Below are 16,461 nucleotides of genomic sequence, written 5' to 3'. Positions count from 1 at the left end.
AGTGCCCCTGCTTTCCATCTGGGGAAAGGGCACAACCTGATGGGGGTGGAGGGCGCAGGTTCGGGGAAGCTGCCCGCCTCCTTCATTCCCGGGATTCCCAAGGCGGCCATTGTCCAGGAGGAATGTTGGGCCAGCAGCATGGAGGGCGGGGCCTCTTCCCGTGCCCCAGACAAGCCTGCTTTGTGTTCTCCACCCTGGCCCCTCCTGGCTGTCACCAGCAAGACCTTCTCAGCATTTTTCAGGGGTCTCAGGGCAGGTCTTTAAGAGATGAAGCTACTTGGAGAGGAAAGGACCATGGGAGATGTACTCAACCCTGGAGGTCTGGGAGGGCTGCCTGGAGGAGAGGTGAGAACTGCCCAGAGGCCTGGGCTCCTGGCTCCTCAGAGATAAAAATATGCATTCCTAACCTCTGGTTACTAGAACTTTATCCTAAGGCAATGATTAGACACGTGCACAAAGGTGGAAGTTACAAGTTTGTTCATGAAGCTTCTATTTCCAGAAAAAAATCAACAACAAAAGAAACTTTTTTTTTTTTTTTTTTTGAGAGGAGTCTTTCTGTTGCCCAGGCTTGAGTGCAGTGGTGAGATCTTGGCTCACTGCTACCTCTGCCTCCCAGGTTCAAGCTGTTCTCCTGCCTCAGCCTCCCTAGTAGCTGGGACTACAGGAGTGCGCCACCGTGCCCAGCTAACTTTTGTATTTTGAGTAGAGACAGGGTTTCACCATGTTGGCCAGGCTGGTCTCAAACTCCTGACCTCATGGTCCGCCCACCTTGGCCTCCCAAAGTGCTGGGATTACAGGCGAGGGCCACCCATGCCCGGCCAGGAAACTTCTTAAATTAGTTCAGACATGTCCACTTGATGGAATATTAAGCTGTCATTAACAATTGTGTGGTATAAACATATTATAGACAGGAAAAGATGTTCAAAATATATGTCCATTGGCCGGATGCGGTGGCTCACTCCTGTAATCCCAGCACTTTGGGAGGTCGCGGCGGGTGGGTCACTTGAGGTCAGGAGTTTGAGACCAGCCTGGCCAACATGGTGAAACCCCATCTTGACTAAAAATGCCAAAATCAGCCAGCTGTGGTGGCACATGCCTGTAATCCCAGCTAGGAGGCTGAGGCAGGAGAATTGCTTGAACCTGGAAGGTGGAGGTTGCAGTGAGCCATGATCACACCACTGCACTCCAGCCTGGGCAACAGAGCAAGGATCCCTCCCCCGCCAAAATCTATTAAGAAAACTATATTATAAAACACTGTGGAGATCTCTCTCTCTCTCTCTCCCTGTCTCTCTCTCTCTCTCTAGAGAGAGAGAGATAAATAAAATAATATCTAACTGACTCCAAAATGGTTTTTGTTTGCTTGTTTGTTTGTTTGTTTTGAAATGGGGTCTTGCTCTATTGCCCAGGCTGGAGTGCTTGGCGTGATCACGGCTCACTGCAGCCTCAATCTCCCCGGCTCAAGCAATCCTCCCACCTTAGTCTCTCAAGTAGCTGGGATCACAGGTGTCTGGCTAATTGACTCCAAAATATTACTGGTGGTTATCTCTGGGTGGTGGGATTAAAGGTGTTGGATTTTTAATTTTTTGTTTTCTGCTTATCTATTTTTTCTTTTTGGTGTTTTTTAAATAATAGAAATGGGTTTCGCTATGTTGCCCAGGACTCATGCAATCCTCTTGCCTCAGCCTCCTGAGTAACTGGGGTTGTAGGCACATGATGCCGTTCGAATTTTTGTAAAAAGGTGTTCTGCTTGTGTAACTAAAGAGTGTGTGTGTGTGTTTGTGCGGGCAGCTTAACTGCCCACTGCTCTAGGGTGGGTGTCCTTCACCCTCAGAAGTTTCTTCAACGTGGCACCTGCCCTGGGAGGGTAAGAGAGACAGCTGTTGAGGCATTAGAAAAATGAGTGTCAGATAGGCAGCCCCTGAGCCTAATCATGATAGCAACAACTCACTTAGCACTTTGCAAGGTGTTTTCACACACATTATCTCATCTGAATCCCACCACGACCCTGTGAGGTCACATCATCGTCCTTTTCCAGGTGAGGAGACAGGCTCCCCCAGGTTCAGTGGCTCCCCAGAGACAGTGCAGGAAAGTGACAAAGGTTGTATTCAGCCCAGGGTCTCTGACCTTCAACCTCGGCACCCAGGTACCTCCCTGACTCATGTCCATTACAGCATGCAGCATGTGTTCATCCACCTTTCCCTGTCCGCCACTGACCCTGGGATCTTACTTGAGTCACTATTCCTAGAACTTAGTACACTCAGGCATCAGTACATGCTATTGAATAAAAGAATGAATGCGCATTCAAACCTGGAGCCCTGGTGGAGCAGGTCATGCTAGGTTACAAACTTGTTCTTTAGAGTCTATGCATTCTTTTTTTTTTTTTTTCTTTTTTTTTTTTGTGCGACAGAATCTTGCTCTGTCGCCCAGGCTGGAGTGCAGTGGCGTGATCTTGGCTTACTGCAACCTCCACTTCCAGGGTTCAAGTGATTCTCCTGCCTTAGCCTCCCAAATAGCTGGGGCTACAAGTGCCTGCCACCACACCCGGCTAATTTTTGTATTTTTAGTAGAGAAGGAGTTTCACCATCTTGGCCAGGCTGTTTTCAAATTCCTGACCTCAGGTGATCTACCCGCCTCAGCCTCTTAAAGTGCTAGGATTATAGGCATGAGCCACTGTGCCCGGCCTAGACTGTGCATTCTTATACTTGCTATATTCTCTGTATTTATTTCTCTTTTGGTCTTTAACATTTTGCAAAGCTCTTTGGAAGATGGCTGACAGCAAGAGTTGCCACAGGAATGGCTCTGCCTGGATCTGAACTTGTTCCTCCCCACTACACACACCCATAACTGGAGACAGCCACCCCTGAGGCCAAGGGAGCAGAGCGGAGGCTCTTGGCTGGCTCCCTTCCTTACTGAAGGGAGGGTTTCTATCTAGGACCAATGCTCGGGAAGGATGAGATTCTACACTGAGTCTTGCTATGCACACACCCTCCCTTCCACACCCTGGCAGACTCCAGGCCCAAAGAGGTGGAGATTCAAGGGTGGGCTGCAGATACCAAGGATGGGCGAGTCAGGGAAGGCATCCTGGAGGAGAGACCTGGAAGGCTGGTTTAGGAAGGGGAGGAGGCCGGGGCTGAAGGGAGAGAAGCAGGGAACCTGCTCCAGTAGTGCTGGATGATTTAAGTACAACCAGATGTGCTGGGAATCTCCTGTCAGGCTCAGGCCCAGAGAGGGCAGAGTGGGGGTGGAGAGACCTCTGGGCCACTTGGATTTGCAGTTCCTTATTTTGCCCTGGGTCTGTAAGCTTTAGGGAGTGAAGAAGCCCAGTGGGATTCCGGAGGTTCCAGATGGGCTAGCATGTTAGAGGGTAGATCATGTAGGACTTAGGGGAGGCTTCTGCCTTTGGAGAGGGTGGAGTGGGCTCAACCCCTAGAAACTAGGGGGGATAAAAGGATTGGAAGTGCTCTGGGAGTGGAGCTACTAGCTCTGCTAGGATGCGGGACAGATAGGGAAGACTTTACAGAGAAGGGCATACCTGAGTTGGGTTCTGAAGGATGAATAGGAGCTCACCAGGCAGAGTAGGGAAATGAGATTCCAGGCAGAAAGATTCTGAGGTATTAAAAAGGTATGAGTGTTTAGTGAGTTTCTGTGTTACTATAAGGTACATGGTGGGATTAATTTGGGGTGCTGGCTAAAAAGCTATGCTGCAGGATGGTGGGGGGTAGATGTGCTTCTGCTCACAGAACAAACAGCAGGGCCACGTGTGGGATAAGGATTTTGGAAGTAAGGTATGAGGATCCCCAAGTGTCAGGCCCCAGGGAGTGAGTGGAGACTGATAGCCACCCAGCTCCTCCTCCCAAGTCTGAGCTGCATCTGCCCAGAGGGAGGAACATGTTTTCTAGTTTGCCTAGAGGCTCTTGAGGGCTCCTAGGCTGGATGTGGGGTGGGGATAGGATCCAGACCAGACACAGCTTTTAGCACAGTGGGAAGGCAAAGCTGGTATATGTTCATGAAGAGTAAGAGTTTTGGGGGTGGTTTGATCGGGATTGGGGAGGCACTGGGAACTGGGCTTTGATGGGCAAACAGCAAGAATGAGAAGGGCTAGAGCTTCCATTTGTGGGGACAGCAGCCTGAGTCCCGGGCAAGTGTGATGGGGGGGGGAGCCCAGCTGGGTGTGGTGCCCTCTGGGCACGCACCCCAATCCCCAAGCCAGGACACATTTCCTTCCTTTCCTGCTCATAATGACTCCTGAGTGGCCAGTCCAGAGGACCACAAAGAGGCCTCCCCGCCCTTTCCTCTTCCTCTCTTCCGTTTCTTTCTCCCTTCCTCCCCCCACCCCATCCTTCCCCCCACCCAGGGCCCTTTTCTTTCCTTCCTCCTCACCCTACTTGCTCCTCCCACCCTCTCTCTCTAGCTTTTACTTCCTCCCTCTAACTCTCCCCTCTCCCTCCAAAATCCTTAGTGCTGATTCTCCCCAGACCCACGGAGTTATTTTTCTTCTTAATGTTTTTAGAAAGCCCTTGTTGCAGGTCTCTGGACCAAGAAGGTCACACACTCCCACACTTCTGCTGCACACCCACAGGCATGCGCCCGCAGCAGGTGCCTGCACTCAGCCACACAGCCAAGCATAGCACCTGTCTCCCCTGGGGGCGGGATAGGGGTGGGATTCTCCACCTTGGATACCAGCAAAAGGGCTGGGAAAGAATGGAGGGCCCTCTGCAGAAGCCACACATTACCGCCATCATTACCACTATTATTATCCAATCCATTGCCAGGCACTTGACCTGCCTGCGGATGATCACAACCACCTCAGCAGGGGCTTTCAGGGCACAGATCCCTTGACTGGGGACAGCCAGGAGCGGGGTCAGCCCAGAGTCCTCAGAGATCAGTCTCTCAGGGCCCCACCCAAGAGGGCAGGAGGTAGAGATGTGATGAACAGCCTTCTGCCAGGACTGAGGATTTGTCAGCCCAGGAGGCTGGATGATATATTAACAGGACTTTAATGAGCTCTGGGAGGGGGAACCACACACCTCATCACCTGAGCACTGGTGCGGGGTGGGAGGTGGAGGGGTGACGTGATCAGCCTCACCCCCACCTGCTAACTAAACCTCTTAATGTGACCCACAGCAGTCTGCCCATTGGAAAAAACTCAGTACTGCCAAGCTGCTGGCCTTGCCCCTGGAGTCCAGTGAAGGCCTTCTTCAGTGGGCCAATGTCTTTCACCATCTCACCAGCAAGGCCTTCATTAGCTTTAAGCTTGTCCTTCCTTTACTCCCAGACTCCTAGAAGATGAAGGAGAACTGGATCCCCACTCCAGGGGAGCGCATGATCAATTCCTTCCTTCAGGCTGAGCCCCTCAGTCCAACCCCACTCCTGTCATCCCCCCTTCCCTGGAGCATGGTAGAGCAGGATCCCCACTGGCAATGCCAGACTTGGCTTCCTGGCACTAATCCTGCTGGCTGAGGCACCCAGCTCATGAGGACGTTAGTCTTTCCCTTAGTTCCTGTTTCTGGCTTTTGGGGAACCTGACAGGTAGGGGTGGAAAAAGTGCAGTGGATTCTATATCCAGCTTTGCCGTGTGACCCCAAGTGTGTCACTGCTCTCTGGGCCTCCAATGCTCCAACAATAAGGAAATATTCAAGGAGTTCCTTCCAGCTGGTATCCTGGGATTATCCTTCCAGCAAGGGTTCCAGTCTCCTAGCATGGTGGCTGTGGCTCCCTTCATCCTGCCTGATTCTGAAGCCAGGGGCTACTCTAGCACTCTGAGCCTTGACACATCCCTCCTCCTGTGCCAGGGCAGGGCCCAGGGGTGTGGAGTGGAAAGGAAGAGAGAATTGTGGAGGTGGAAAAGACACTGACCTTGGCGAGTTCCAGAACCTGCGTGGGTGCTGGTTGCTTCCATATGTGGGCTGGGAAAGAAGTGGGAGCTACTGAGGCCCTCCCCTTCCCTTTCTCTGGGTGGCACCTAAAGGAGTGCCCCAGACCTGTCAGACCCCAGAGCCTGCAGGGGAATCCGCATTAGAAGAAGGGAGGGGGTAGTGTTTGGAGTTCTGCAGGCTAGGGGGTGAGGGCCAATCTTGCCCTACTGACACTCAGGCTAGGCAGCCACTCAAAAGGAAAAAAGCTCACAGGAGAGAGGATCCTTAAGCACTGCCCTTGGGTGGAAACACCGTAGCCTTGGATGTCTGGAAGCTCAACATCAGGAAGGTTCTCTGGACCCTCCATCATCAGCACAGCCCCCCTCCCACCTTCTCCTGGGGCAAAGAGGGTTCCTGGCCTTTATCCCTGATGAAGCCTTGAGTGTGTGTGTATTGGGCAGAATTCTGTCTACCCTTCCACTAGGAGCTCCAGGAAGACAGGGCCGTGCCTCTTGGACTCTCTTGGGTATCCCTGGTGCCCAGTCCAATGTTTGGCACAAAGTTAACACTCAGTGTGTATCTGTTGAATGAATGTCTTTGGATACCTCTCAGTTGACTAGAGGTCTGGGACTCATCCCTCATCTTTGCTTCCTGCCAGTCATCCTGCTTGGCCCAGTGTGACTGCCGCCTTTTGGGGAAGCCCTCCAGTGGAGCCCTCTGTTTTGATTTTACACCCCACAGTCCGCTGCCCCCTCCAGTGCTCGCCCTCCTGCCCCGCACCCACCCGCGCCCAGAGTGGCATCAGCGCAGAGCCGGGGCCTTGCCTGGCGGTGCGTCCTGCCCTCTGCTGCCCGGGAGGGCAGGCGCAGCAGAGTCCCGCGCTCAGTGGGTGCTCAGCTCACCTGGGGGCGTAGAAAGTGAGCTAGAGTTCTCCAGGCTGTGGCCAGGGGGCCAAGGCAGTCCTGGGAAAGGGGGTCTCCGGCGGCCCGCGGACGGGGCGGGCCCAGGCCAGCTGCCTTCCCCTTTGCCCTTCGACCCAGGAAGCCGCCCACATCCAGCGGACACGCTCGACGGGCTGGGCTGCTCAGTCCCGGCCTCGGCCCCGTCTCCGGGCCGTCCCCCACCCCTACCCGCCGGCCCGACCCCCACCCCTACCCCAACTTCCCGCTCCGACGGCCGGGAGAGGCGGGGCGGACGGGTCTGAGAGTGGCGAAGGACACTCTCCACACCGAGGGTCATTTGCTCTTTTTTCCCCTCTGTGGCTAATTTATTTTAGAGCCAGGGGCGGGAGGGGGCGGGGCCAGCCGGGAGGGTGGCGAGGAGGGGCTGGGCGAGCCCAGGGGAGGTGGGGGCGGGGCGGGGGCGAGGTGGGGGAGGGCGGGGAAGAAGCCGGGGGTGGAGGGGCCAGAGAAGGGGCGGGAGTTGGGGGAAGAGAGGGGCACTAGGAGAGGGAGGAGCAGGGAAAGGGGAGGGGAGCGAGGGCCTGCGAGGGAGGGCGCTGGGGGCGGGCGAGGGGAGGCGGGGGTGGGGGTGGGGGTCTTGCCTGCGGGGGGAGCCGGGGCCGCCCCTTGTCCGGCCACCCCCACTGCCCAGTCCGGCTCCCGCCCGCGGCGGCCGCAGCAGCCGCAGCGCAGCAGCTCCAGGATGGTGAGCGCCACTGCCCCCCAGCCCAGGCCTGTCGTCCCCGGCCCGCGCCCCCGCCCCGGTCCCCGGGCCGGACGCGCCCCCAGGCCGCGCACACTCACCTAGGACCCGGCCGTGATGCCGAGGTACGGGGCCGCGGGCGGGCCGGGATGGGGCGGGGGGAGGTGACCGTTTGGTCGGGGTGTCCGGAGCTTTGTCCGCCGGCGCGGGGCCGGAGAGGGCCGAGAGGGCGGGGGCTGCGGGTCGCGGGGTTCAACTCGGCGGGGGTCGGAGGGCAGGGCTGGCGAGAGACCCTAGCGGGTGCGTGGGAGCCGAGGGTCACTTCCCGGGGGGAAGGGGCAGGCAGAGCAGGGGATCGCCGCCCGGCCGCCGACGGGCACCCGTCTCACAGCCCCCACTAGTGCGGAGGCTGCAGCGAAAGCGAGCAGCCGGCTTGGGGGCGTCTGCTGGCCTGGGGGTGGGGAGCCAGGGTTTGCGGGTTCGGGTCCCAGAAGGATCCAGCGTCCGGAGCCCGAGGGCCGGCCCGCAGGCCCCTCCCACTCCGTCAGGTCTTTGTCCAGCGGCCCCTGTGTGTGTGGGAGGGGTGGGGGCTGGGTTACTGGCCCGGAGATTCCCCAGCATGGTGACGGGGCAGTGACAGGAGACCGAGGCTACTTAGGGTCCCCGCGCCCCTAGCGCCCACCCTCCTCATGTCTTCTCCTCTGGCCTGGGAGAACAGAGCCCCCATCTCAGAGTCAGGGCGTTGTAGGAGGCTGTACTCACCTTCACCCTGTGGCTACAGGAAACAAGGGGTACCCCCGGAGCTCCCAGCTCTCCAGAGAGGGCCCCTCAAACTTCCCCACCGCAAGAGCCCTCTCCTGGTCTACACAGGGATTCGCATGCTAGCGACCCCCCTCCGCAGAGGGTCCTTCGCAGATTGTTGAGCACCTTGTAGGTGATCAACAAATGTTGGTCCCCTTCCCCAGCCCCTCTGGTCCCCCTGCCCCCGCCGGAGGAGGAGGTCTGGGAAGGGGTCTGCGCGGGGCAGAGAGCGCGCGGCCTGGACCCTGCGCCCAGCGGCAGCCCGGAACGCAGGGGTGGGTGGACGGGTGGGTGGGCTGTTAAAGGGACGGTCACTAAATCAGGATTAGGCCGTAGGGCTGTCAGGCTGCCGGCCCTGTCTCCATGGATACCTAATTTGGAGGAGAATAGAGGACGGAAGAATGTTTGTGTTGTCGTCCGCTGGGGCTGTGGCGGCGGAGCTGTCTCCTGCTCTCGGCCGGACAGCGAGGAGTGGGGACCCGGTTCCAGCCCAGTTCTGGGCTTACGGCGCAGGGGGGCTTCCCGGTTCCTGGGCCGTGGGGCCTCCCCTGTGGAGCCGCCCAGTCTCTGGAGTGGGCTGGGCCCGCAGATGGCACGGTGCGAAGCCCTCTGACCCTGCAGAGGGAGTCCCAGACCCTCCCACAGCCTACCCCGAAATCCCGTAGCATCCTCCTAAAGCCTCCCCGAGTCTCTCAGTACGGAGCCGACGCCATTCCCCGCTGTGCCTTAGCCCCCAAGGATGGGTGCGCCGGGCAGCCTGGTGCTGTGGTGCCGCCGCCACCCAGCTGTGGGACGCGGGTACCGGGCGGCCGAGCGAGCCGCGGGCAGGGGGCGGGGCGGGACTTCCTGGGGTGGGCGAGGAAAGGGGCGGGGCTTGCTGGGGTGGCTGTGCTGGACGGGTGACAGGCCTCGTAAATCCCCTTTCCCATGTTTAACACCATTTCATTTCTTTCCACTTGATTCCATTGGCGTCCAAGGCAGACGGGAGCGACCCTCGTGTCCTCGCTGTAGTATCTTCTGGGGGAAGCCCTTTTGGGCCAAAGGGAATTAGGCTGTGTGGGGCAGAGGAGTTGCTTCTAGGGAGGCCTAGATGACCCGCACTCCTCGCGGGGGTTCCTCTTGCCCCCCACCCCCACCCCAGAAGAAGAAAAAGAAGGAGATGAGAGACACAGAAATGAGTTTGGCTTCGGAGGCCCTGCCCGATTCTCTGGCCGTGGTGTGGCTGAGGGCTGGGTGAGGATCCCGTGACTGTCAATTCCAGTGCCAGCCTGGGGGAAAGCTGGGGAGAGCCACCCAGACTGAGTGTGGCGTCGGAGAGCCCTTTCCTGACTTTCTTCTGCTCACCCATGGCCACAGCTTTTTATGGATCAGGACTCCCCTCCCTGCCCTGCCGGGGCCGCAGCTTTATTGCTGAGATCTAGGGCTCTCTCCACGCAATTTCACGCCTCTCTGCCTTTGCTCCCGCTGTTCCTCCAGCCAAATGCCTTCCCCATTGTCCCTGTCTTTCCACAACCTCCTTATTCTTCAGGGCCCAACTCGGATGCGCGACTCCTCTGCATCACCTCCCCAGCCCGGAGCTTCTGTCACTTGCTCCTCCCTCCGTGGCCTGCACCTGTGCTCCCTTCCGCCTTTGTGGCGGGATCCACTCTGGGCTTTGACTGCAGTGGAGCATGTACTCCCTGGCCCTGCCCCCACTGGGCTTGCCGCAGGGCTTGACACCTTGTGGGTGCTCCATAAATACTGGTTGGCTGAATAAAAGGGGTTTTGTTAGGGCCTTTAGCCAGGCAGTCTGCATAGCATGGAATCTGGCCACTTTCAGGTGAACAGCTCTGTGCTCTTGGGTGGTGGAGACCCCTGGGTGGGGCTCCTCCTCTCCCTTTCCCTTCTTCGCCTCCTCCTCCTCCTCCCCATGACCCTACCCCATCCCCCCAAGTCCAGTGAGGACTTTGCCCCTTCCCTTCCCCACAGACCAGCATTCTTTCCCTGCCATTATCATCCTGTTAAACAGAGAGGCCAGTCAGGATCCATATGGATCACATTAACAATTGCTTATTATCTGGGCCAGGACTCCCCCGACTCTCCCCGCCAGCTCTGACTGCTGCCATTGCTGGACCCTTAGGAGCCCTGCTTTCCCCTCCCCCCGCCGTTGGTCAGCCAGGGAGGGCAAGGGACAGGCTGGTCTCCCTCACCTTCCCTGTGCCTTCTAGCAGAACTTTGCCTCTTCTGGACTTGGCAGTTAATGACTCCTTTACCCGATTTAATGAAAACCAGGTTCCTGGAAGGAGTATGGCTCCTCGAAGCTCCAGGGCTGCAGCAGGGAGATGTGGACTCCAGGCCCCGGGCCCCTGTGCTCTGTAGCCCTAAGACGCCCTGCTCTCCAGGGAACAGAGACTGTGTGTGTGGGGGGGGTGAGCCACAAAAGGCCAAGCATGGGGTGCTGGCATCTGCCATCTTAGCCTTGGGCTGGTCCTACCCCCTTTTGGGAGCTGGCTGTCTGGTGAGGGAGATCAGGGCAGAGGGACCCTGCCAGGCTCTGTGGCATTGGGCTTCCAGTCTTTCCTTTCAGTCAAAGAAGCAAGAAATGTGTTAGAGCTTCCCACAGCAGCCACTGAATTGGCCTTGAAGGATGGGGAGTGTACTTCACGTTTAAACCCATATGTAACCCAAGAATACTAGGGCATGGAAGGGCCTCCAAGATTAACCATTCTGGGGGTCCGTAACTTTTTTTGATTTACAGAGCCCTTGGAGGCACTGATGAAAGGCATCCCCAGAAAAATGCACTTCCATTAATCGACACCAGACTTTGCATTCTGCTTTAGAGGGTTCTTGGATCCCCTAAAGCCCATAGGGACCTTATGTCAAGAAACTCTTACCCCAGTCCAGCTCTCTCTGATGTGCTGAGGGCAGAGTCATGCCTGCGGCCTGGGTTTCCTGACCTCCCCATCCAGTGCTCACTCCACAGTCTTATTACTGGCAGCGGGACCTCCAGAACCAAGGTACCAAGGGTATGAGACCAAGGTGCTAGGCCAGGTTTTAAGTGGGAAGAGTTCACACTGGCTGGGTCAGGGTCTGGGCTGGTCATCTCATCTCTGACTATGTGGCTTGGAGAGAAGGCTGTCCGGGCACTTTTTTTTTTAGGGTCCATTTGTCTCCAGGAACAAGTGGCAATTGCTCTTCTCCGAGCAGTTTCATAAGCATCTTGATGAATCATAGTTAACGCTTCCACACACTTGTTAAACACTCTGTATCTCATCTGTGAAGTGAGAAAATAGAGTGAAGAATGGTGTCCACCTCCTAAGCAGGATATTATGAGGATGAAAGGAGTCAGGAGCTAGGAAACCTGAGTCCTAGTCTTGAATGACTCTAGGTGCAGGTGGTCAAGGCTGTGGTTACTGTTGAGGCCGGCATTTCCCCAGTTTGCTCAGCCAAGGAAAGGAGACTGCAGTGCAACCCCCCTGAGTGCCTTCTGTCTTTTCCGTTTCCATCGAGGTATGGACAGTGTCAGCCTTTGGAATATTCATCTTCAGGGCTGGAGGCAGAGTGGGGGTTCTCAGTGAGTGGGAGAGCTGGGCAGTGGCCATGGCCTGCCTCCGTAGCCCCAAGCCAGTTTTATGATGACCAGTCATGACTCCTACCCTAGAGACCAAGCCTTGGGCTTCAGCAACCCCCTTTTGCTAATCAGATGTAACTCCGGACAAGTGACTTCTTCTGTTTGGGTTTCAATTTCATCATTTCTAAAATGAGGATAAGAACCTCGTATGATGGTGATGTGGCCCTGGTTTCAAATAGTCTGCCCCTTTGATTCTGAAGCCTACCTTGGTGACCCGCTTAGTGGCTCAGGGCCCAGGGACTCCAGAGAACAACCTTCTGGTGTAGGAGTGAGGATGGGGAAAGGACATGTGTGTGTGTGAAAGTTCTGGCCCACAGCAGTGCTTGCCCAGGCCATCTTAAAAAAAAAATGTAGAGATGGTGGTCTCACTATGTTGCCCAAGCTGATCTTGAACTCCTGATTTCAAGCGATCCTCCCATCTTGGTCTCCCAAAGTACTGAGATTACAGGTGTGAGACATTGCAACCAGGCTGCCAGACCATCGTTGAAGTCCCCTCCAACATGGAGTCAGCGCAGAGAGCGGGTGGGGAGGTGGGCGGGAGGAGAGGCAGCATGGTTGCCTACAGGAATCTGGAAGGTAGCAGCATACCTCCCTCTGTCCCCTCTCACTGCCAGGGCAGACTCAGGCCACATGGTCCACATGGTCCCCAGCCCAGTGTTGTGATTAATCAGGGATGGATGTGAAGATGCGACAAAGAGGCTGCATTGACTCTTTTTAAATTCTTTTTCTTTTTTTTTTTTTTTTGAGACTAAGTCTCTTCTGTCACCCAGGCTGCAGTGCAGTGGCACGATCTTCACTCACTGCAACCTCCACCTCCTGGGTTCAAGCTATTCTCATGCCTTTGCCTCCTGAGTAGCTGGGACTACAGGTGCAGGCCACCATGCCCAGCTAATTTTTTTGTATTTTCAGTAGAGACGGGGTTTTGCCATGTTGGCCAGGCTGGTCTCAAACTCCTAACCTCAAGTGATCTGCCCACCTTGGCCTCCTAAAGTGTTGGGATTACAGACGTGAGCCACGAGATTTCATTTACTATTAACAAACCTGTGTTGAGCACCTGCGCATTGTGTCCAGTACCGTGCAAGGCTCTGGGTGACCCTCAGCTGCTCCCGCGGGTGTCCAGCCAGGATCGGCCTTCCTGAGCCTCCCCACACATGCAGTGGACACCTATGGACCAGGCTCTGAGCTGGGGCTTTTATGCTTTGGCTTCCTTAACCACCTGCAGCCTCCCACATGGCCAGGGAGAGCCCAAGGGTGGCCCCAGCTTTGGTGTTGCTTTGCCATAAGCGCCTAGCATGTATCATGGCTGTGAGGCCTTGAATATTTTATCCAGGTAGCTATTCATCCAGCAACCATTATTTTCTGATGTGGTGCCACCTTCAAGGAGCTCACAAGATGTTGGGGACCAGCAAAGAGCCAAAGGGACAAGCTACGCTTTTAGGACCACTGTCCCTGTATTCTCTAAGCAGAAGGAAGCCACAGAGGGCATGTGAGCTGGGGAATGGCAGGCTCTAGGCTATGACGAGGGTACAGGACAGGTTTCAGAGGCTGTAATGGGGAGGACCAGCATCTGACAGTAGGGGCTTGCCTCAGAGGAGTCCTGAGCAGATTGCCTTTTCCTGCGGGAGGCTGTGTCGGTGGTCATTAGAAGCAAAGTGAGACAAGGGCCACTGCTTGGGGAGGGTCCACCTGCAGCTGATTGCCCTATTTGACCCTTGGATGCTTAAGAATCTGGAGGTGTTTGTTCTTTCCAGGCCAGTGGGGAAAGAAAACTAGTAGGATTTAGGTTATACCTGAAAAAGGATCCCACTTCCCCAGCCCTTATATCATGCGGCTCCCTCCACACCCAGCCTGTCTGTTGGCTTCTGCTGGAGCAGAGGGACTCCCTGGGAACTCTCTGGACACCAGGAGAAACCGCGCCTTCCTCCCTGCTCTCTGGAGAGACAGCACTTCATCAGTGGCCGGGTCCTCACTCCTCCAGGAAGGGGCTTCCTTTCCAGGCACACCGTGTCCGGCATGGGCTGGCCATTCTTGTACCACTGTCTTCCACACTGTGGCCCTCTTCAGGCCTGAGTTTTGGGGACTGAGCCGCTTGTTGAGAAAAAAGGAGCTGCCTAAAATGGGGAAGGCAGCTGGGAGGTTGAGGTCAGAGGAGGTCAGGAGTCCATTCTGGGACTTGTTGAGTTTGTAGTGATCGTTAGCTATCAGAGAAGAACTGTGGAGAGGAGCGGGGAGCCCTTCCACCTGCCCGGGAGTGCCCCTCCCAGGAAAGGCATTCTCTGGTGCCAAGTGCCTCCACCGATGGGGACTCAGCGCTTCTAGAGATGGCTCACGTGTTCTCAGATGGAGCCAAGTCCTGTGAAGCCAAAAATCTTTCATGGAAGAGATGCTTCTTTTGAGGAAAAGGGGAGGAGGGGCTGTGCAGAGCTGCAGGGGCCACCACAGTCGTGCAGAAATCTGGTCCTCGGGAGCCGTTCTCTTCCCCACGCCTCTGAGCATGGTCTCAGTCTTGCCGCCCTTTCTGATCGCTCTGCAGAGTCTGGCTGAGACCCTAACCAGAGTCCCAGGTCCTAGCCGTGAGGCCAGCACCTCTCAGACCTGGGCAAGGATTTATTTAGTCCCATGAGAACAAGTTTGAGATATGCTAAGCTGTGGGGTTGGTGGCTAAGTTGTGGGGGGAGGTTCAAGAGAGAAGGGAGGGTGGGGAGGGGAGACTGAGGAAGAGGGTGGGAATGAACTGCTCTCTCGGTTTTCTCAGCTGTTCAGTGGGAACACCACCCCCTGCTGTGGCAGGCAGAGAAGTATCTGGAGCAAGACTGCTGGGGGTGCCATCTGTCCCAGCTTGGTGACTTAGACAAGTTAGCCGAGCCTCAGTTTCCTCATCTGCAACATGAGAATGATGTCCTCGCTCGATTAAATGAACTCATGTGTGTGAAGCACTCAGGGCTGGACTTGGCTTGTGTTGAGAATCCCATATGGGAGCAGGCAGACAGGAGCTGCTGTGGTCGCTCAGTCTTTTTCCAGCACCCTCCCCCCAGTATCTTTTTCCCTCTGTGTCCCTGTGGCCCTGCAGGTGTGGGGGGGCCACCCCCTTGAGGACAGCCCTGCCCACTTACACCCAGGTGGACCGGCCGGGCTGCATAGCTGGAGTTACTCGGCTCAGCCCCCCCAGGGCTGGGAAGAGGGCAGGAGGGGCCGAGGCAGCTGCTGGGGACTTCTGGGTGGGCTGCCTGGGCCTGTTTCCTCGCTTTTGGTCAGGACTGGCCCTGTGGGGGCATGTCTCCCTCCCACCCCCATGCACGGGAAGGGGCCATATTTGGGGCCAGGGCACACAGGATCACCCAGACTTAAGGCTTAAGCCTTTTGGAGGCCACATGCCACCCAAACAGACCTTGGATCCTAAAACTGGCTACATGGAGGGGAAGTGTGGGGCCCTCCAGGAGACTCTAGGCTCTTGGGCTGAGCCCTGTGGTCCATGACCCTGAGGAGTTCTGCAGATAACTGTATTCCAATGTTTTTGTTTGAGATGGAGTTTTGCTCTGTTGCCCAGGCTGGAGTTCAATGGTGTGATCTCGGCTCACTGCAACCTCTTCCTCCTGGGTTCAAGCAATTCTCCTGCCTCAGCCTCCCAAGTAGCTGGGATTACAGGCAAGTGCCACCACACCCAACTAATTTTGTATTTTTAGTAGAGACAGGGTTTCGCCATGTTGGTCAGGCTGGTGTTGAACTGCCAACCTCAGATGATGCGCCCGCCTCAGCCTCCCAAGGTGCTGGCATTACAGGTGTGAACCACCATGCCCAGCCAATGTTATTAATTCCCTTTGTAGTCCCATGTATTTTTCTTTTATTCATTGAGAAAATATTTTCGAGAACAGGTCACAAGTTTTGCAGACTGCGAAAGGGGCCTAAGTCTGAAAGTGGTGAAGAGCTCTGGCCTCATCCTCCATCTCACGCTCATGCAGGGCCAAGTCCCAAGCAAAGAGGAGCCCCAGATGCAGACCCAAGAGGAAACAGGCGCTGGAAGGACCTTGCCAGCCCCAGATCACAGGGGCGCCCCAAGTGGACAGACGACAGCCCACAGTGGTCTCCACCGAGCACCTGTGCCCTCTCCTCAGTGCACTGAGTGCACAGGTACAAGGCTGCATTGTGTGCAAGAAACAGAGCCTCAGGGAGGGGAACTGACTCCAGACAGGACAAAGCGCAGAGATAACTGCAAATCCCTGTTCCTCAATGAAAAAGCAAGTCATCTTTTTAAAAAATAATTGCTGACAAAAAGTCATGACGATCATTAAAAAGTCCAGGTCAGGCCGGGCGCGGTGGCTCAAGCCTGTAATTCCAGCACTTTGGGAGGCCGAGGCGGGTGGATCACGAGGTCAGGAGATCGAGACTATCCTGGCTAACATGGTGAAACCCCGTCTCTACTAAAAATACAAAAAACTAGCCGGGCGTGGTGGCGGGCGCCTGTAGTCTCAGCTACTTGGGAGGCTGAGGCGGGAGAATGGCGTGAACCCGGGAGGCAGAGCTTGCAGTGAGCCGAGATCACGCCACTGCACT

The 16,461-nt window shown here is 56.1% G+C and overlaps 1 protein-coding gene across 1 annotated transcript in view; it reads left to right on the top strand.

Annotated features, from left to right (window-relative positions):
- The first annotated feature begins 7,446 nt into the window (after positions 1 to 7,446).
- Positions 7,447 to 16,461, top strand: part of FIGNL2 (fidgetin like 2) — a 31,193-nt gene continuing 22,178 nt past the window's right edge. The window contains exon 1 of the mRNA XM_005570897.4: positions 7,447 to 7,624. The gene's annotated coding sequence lies outside the window, so the exon portion shown is untranslated. The remainder of the gene's footprint in view (positions 7,625 to 16,461) is intronic.

Source organism: Macaca fascicularis, chromosome 11 (assembly GCF_037993035.2).
Source record: "Macaca fascicularis isolate 582-1 chromosome 11, T2T-MFA8v1.1".
In the NCBI taxonomy this organism is placed as follows: Eukaryota; Metazoa; Chordata; class Mammalia; order Primates; family Cercopithecidae; genus Macaca; species Macaca fascicularis.
The sequence above is the reverse complement of the archived record's forward strand: the minus strand, read 5'-3'. Positions and strand labels throughout refer to the sequence as shown.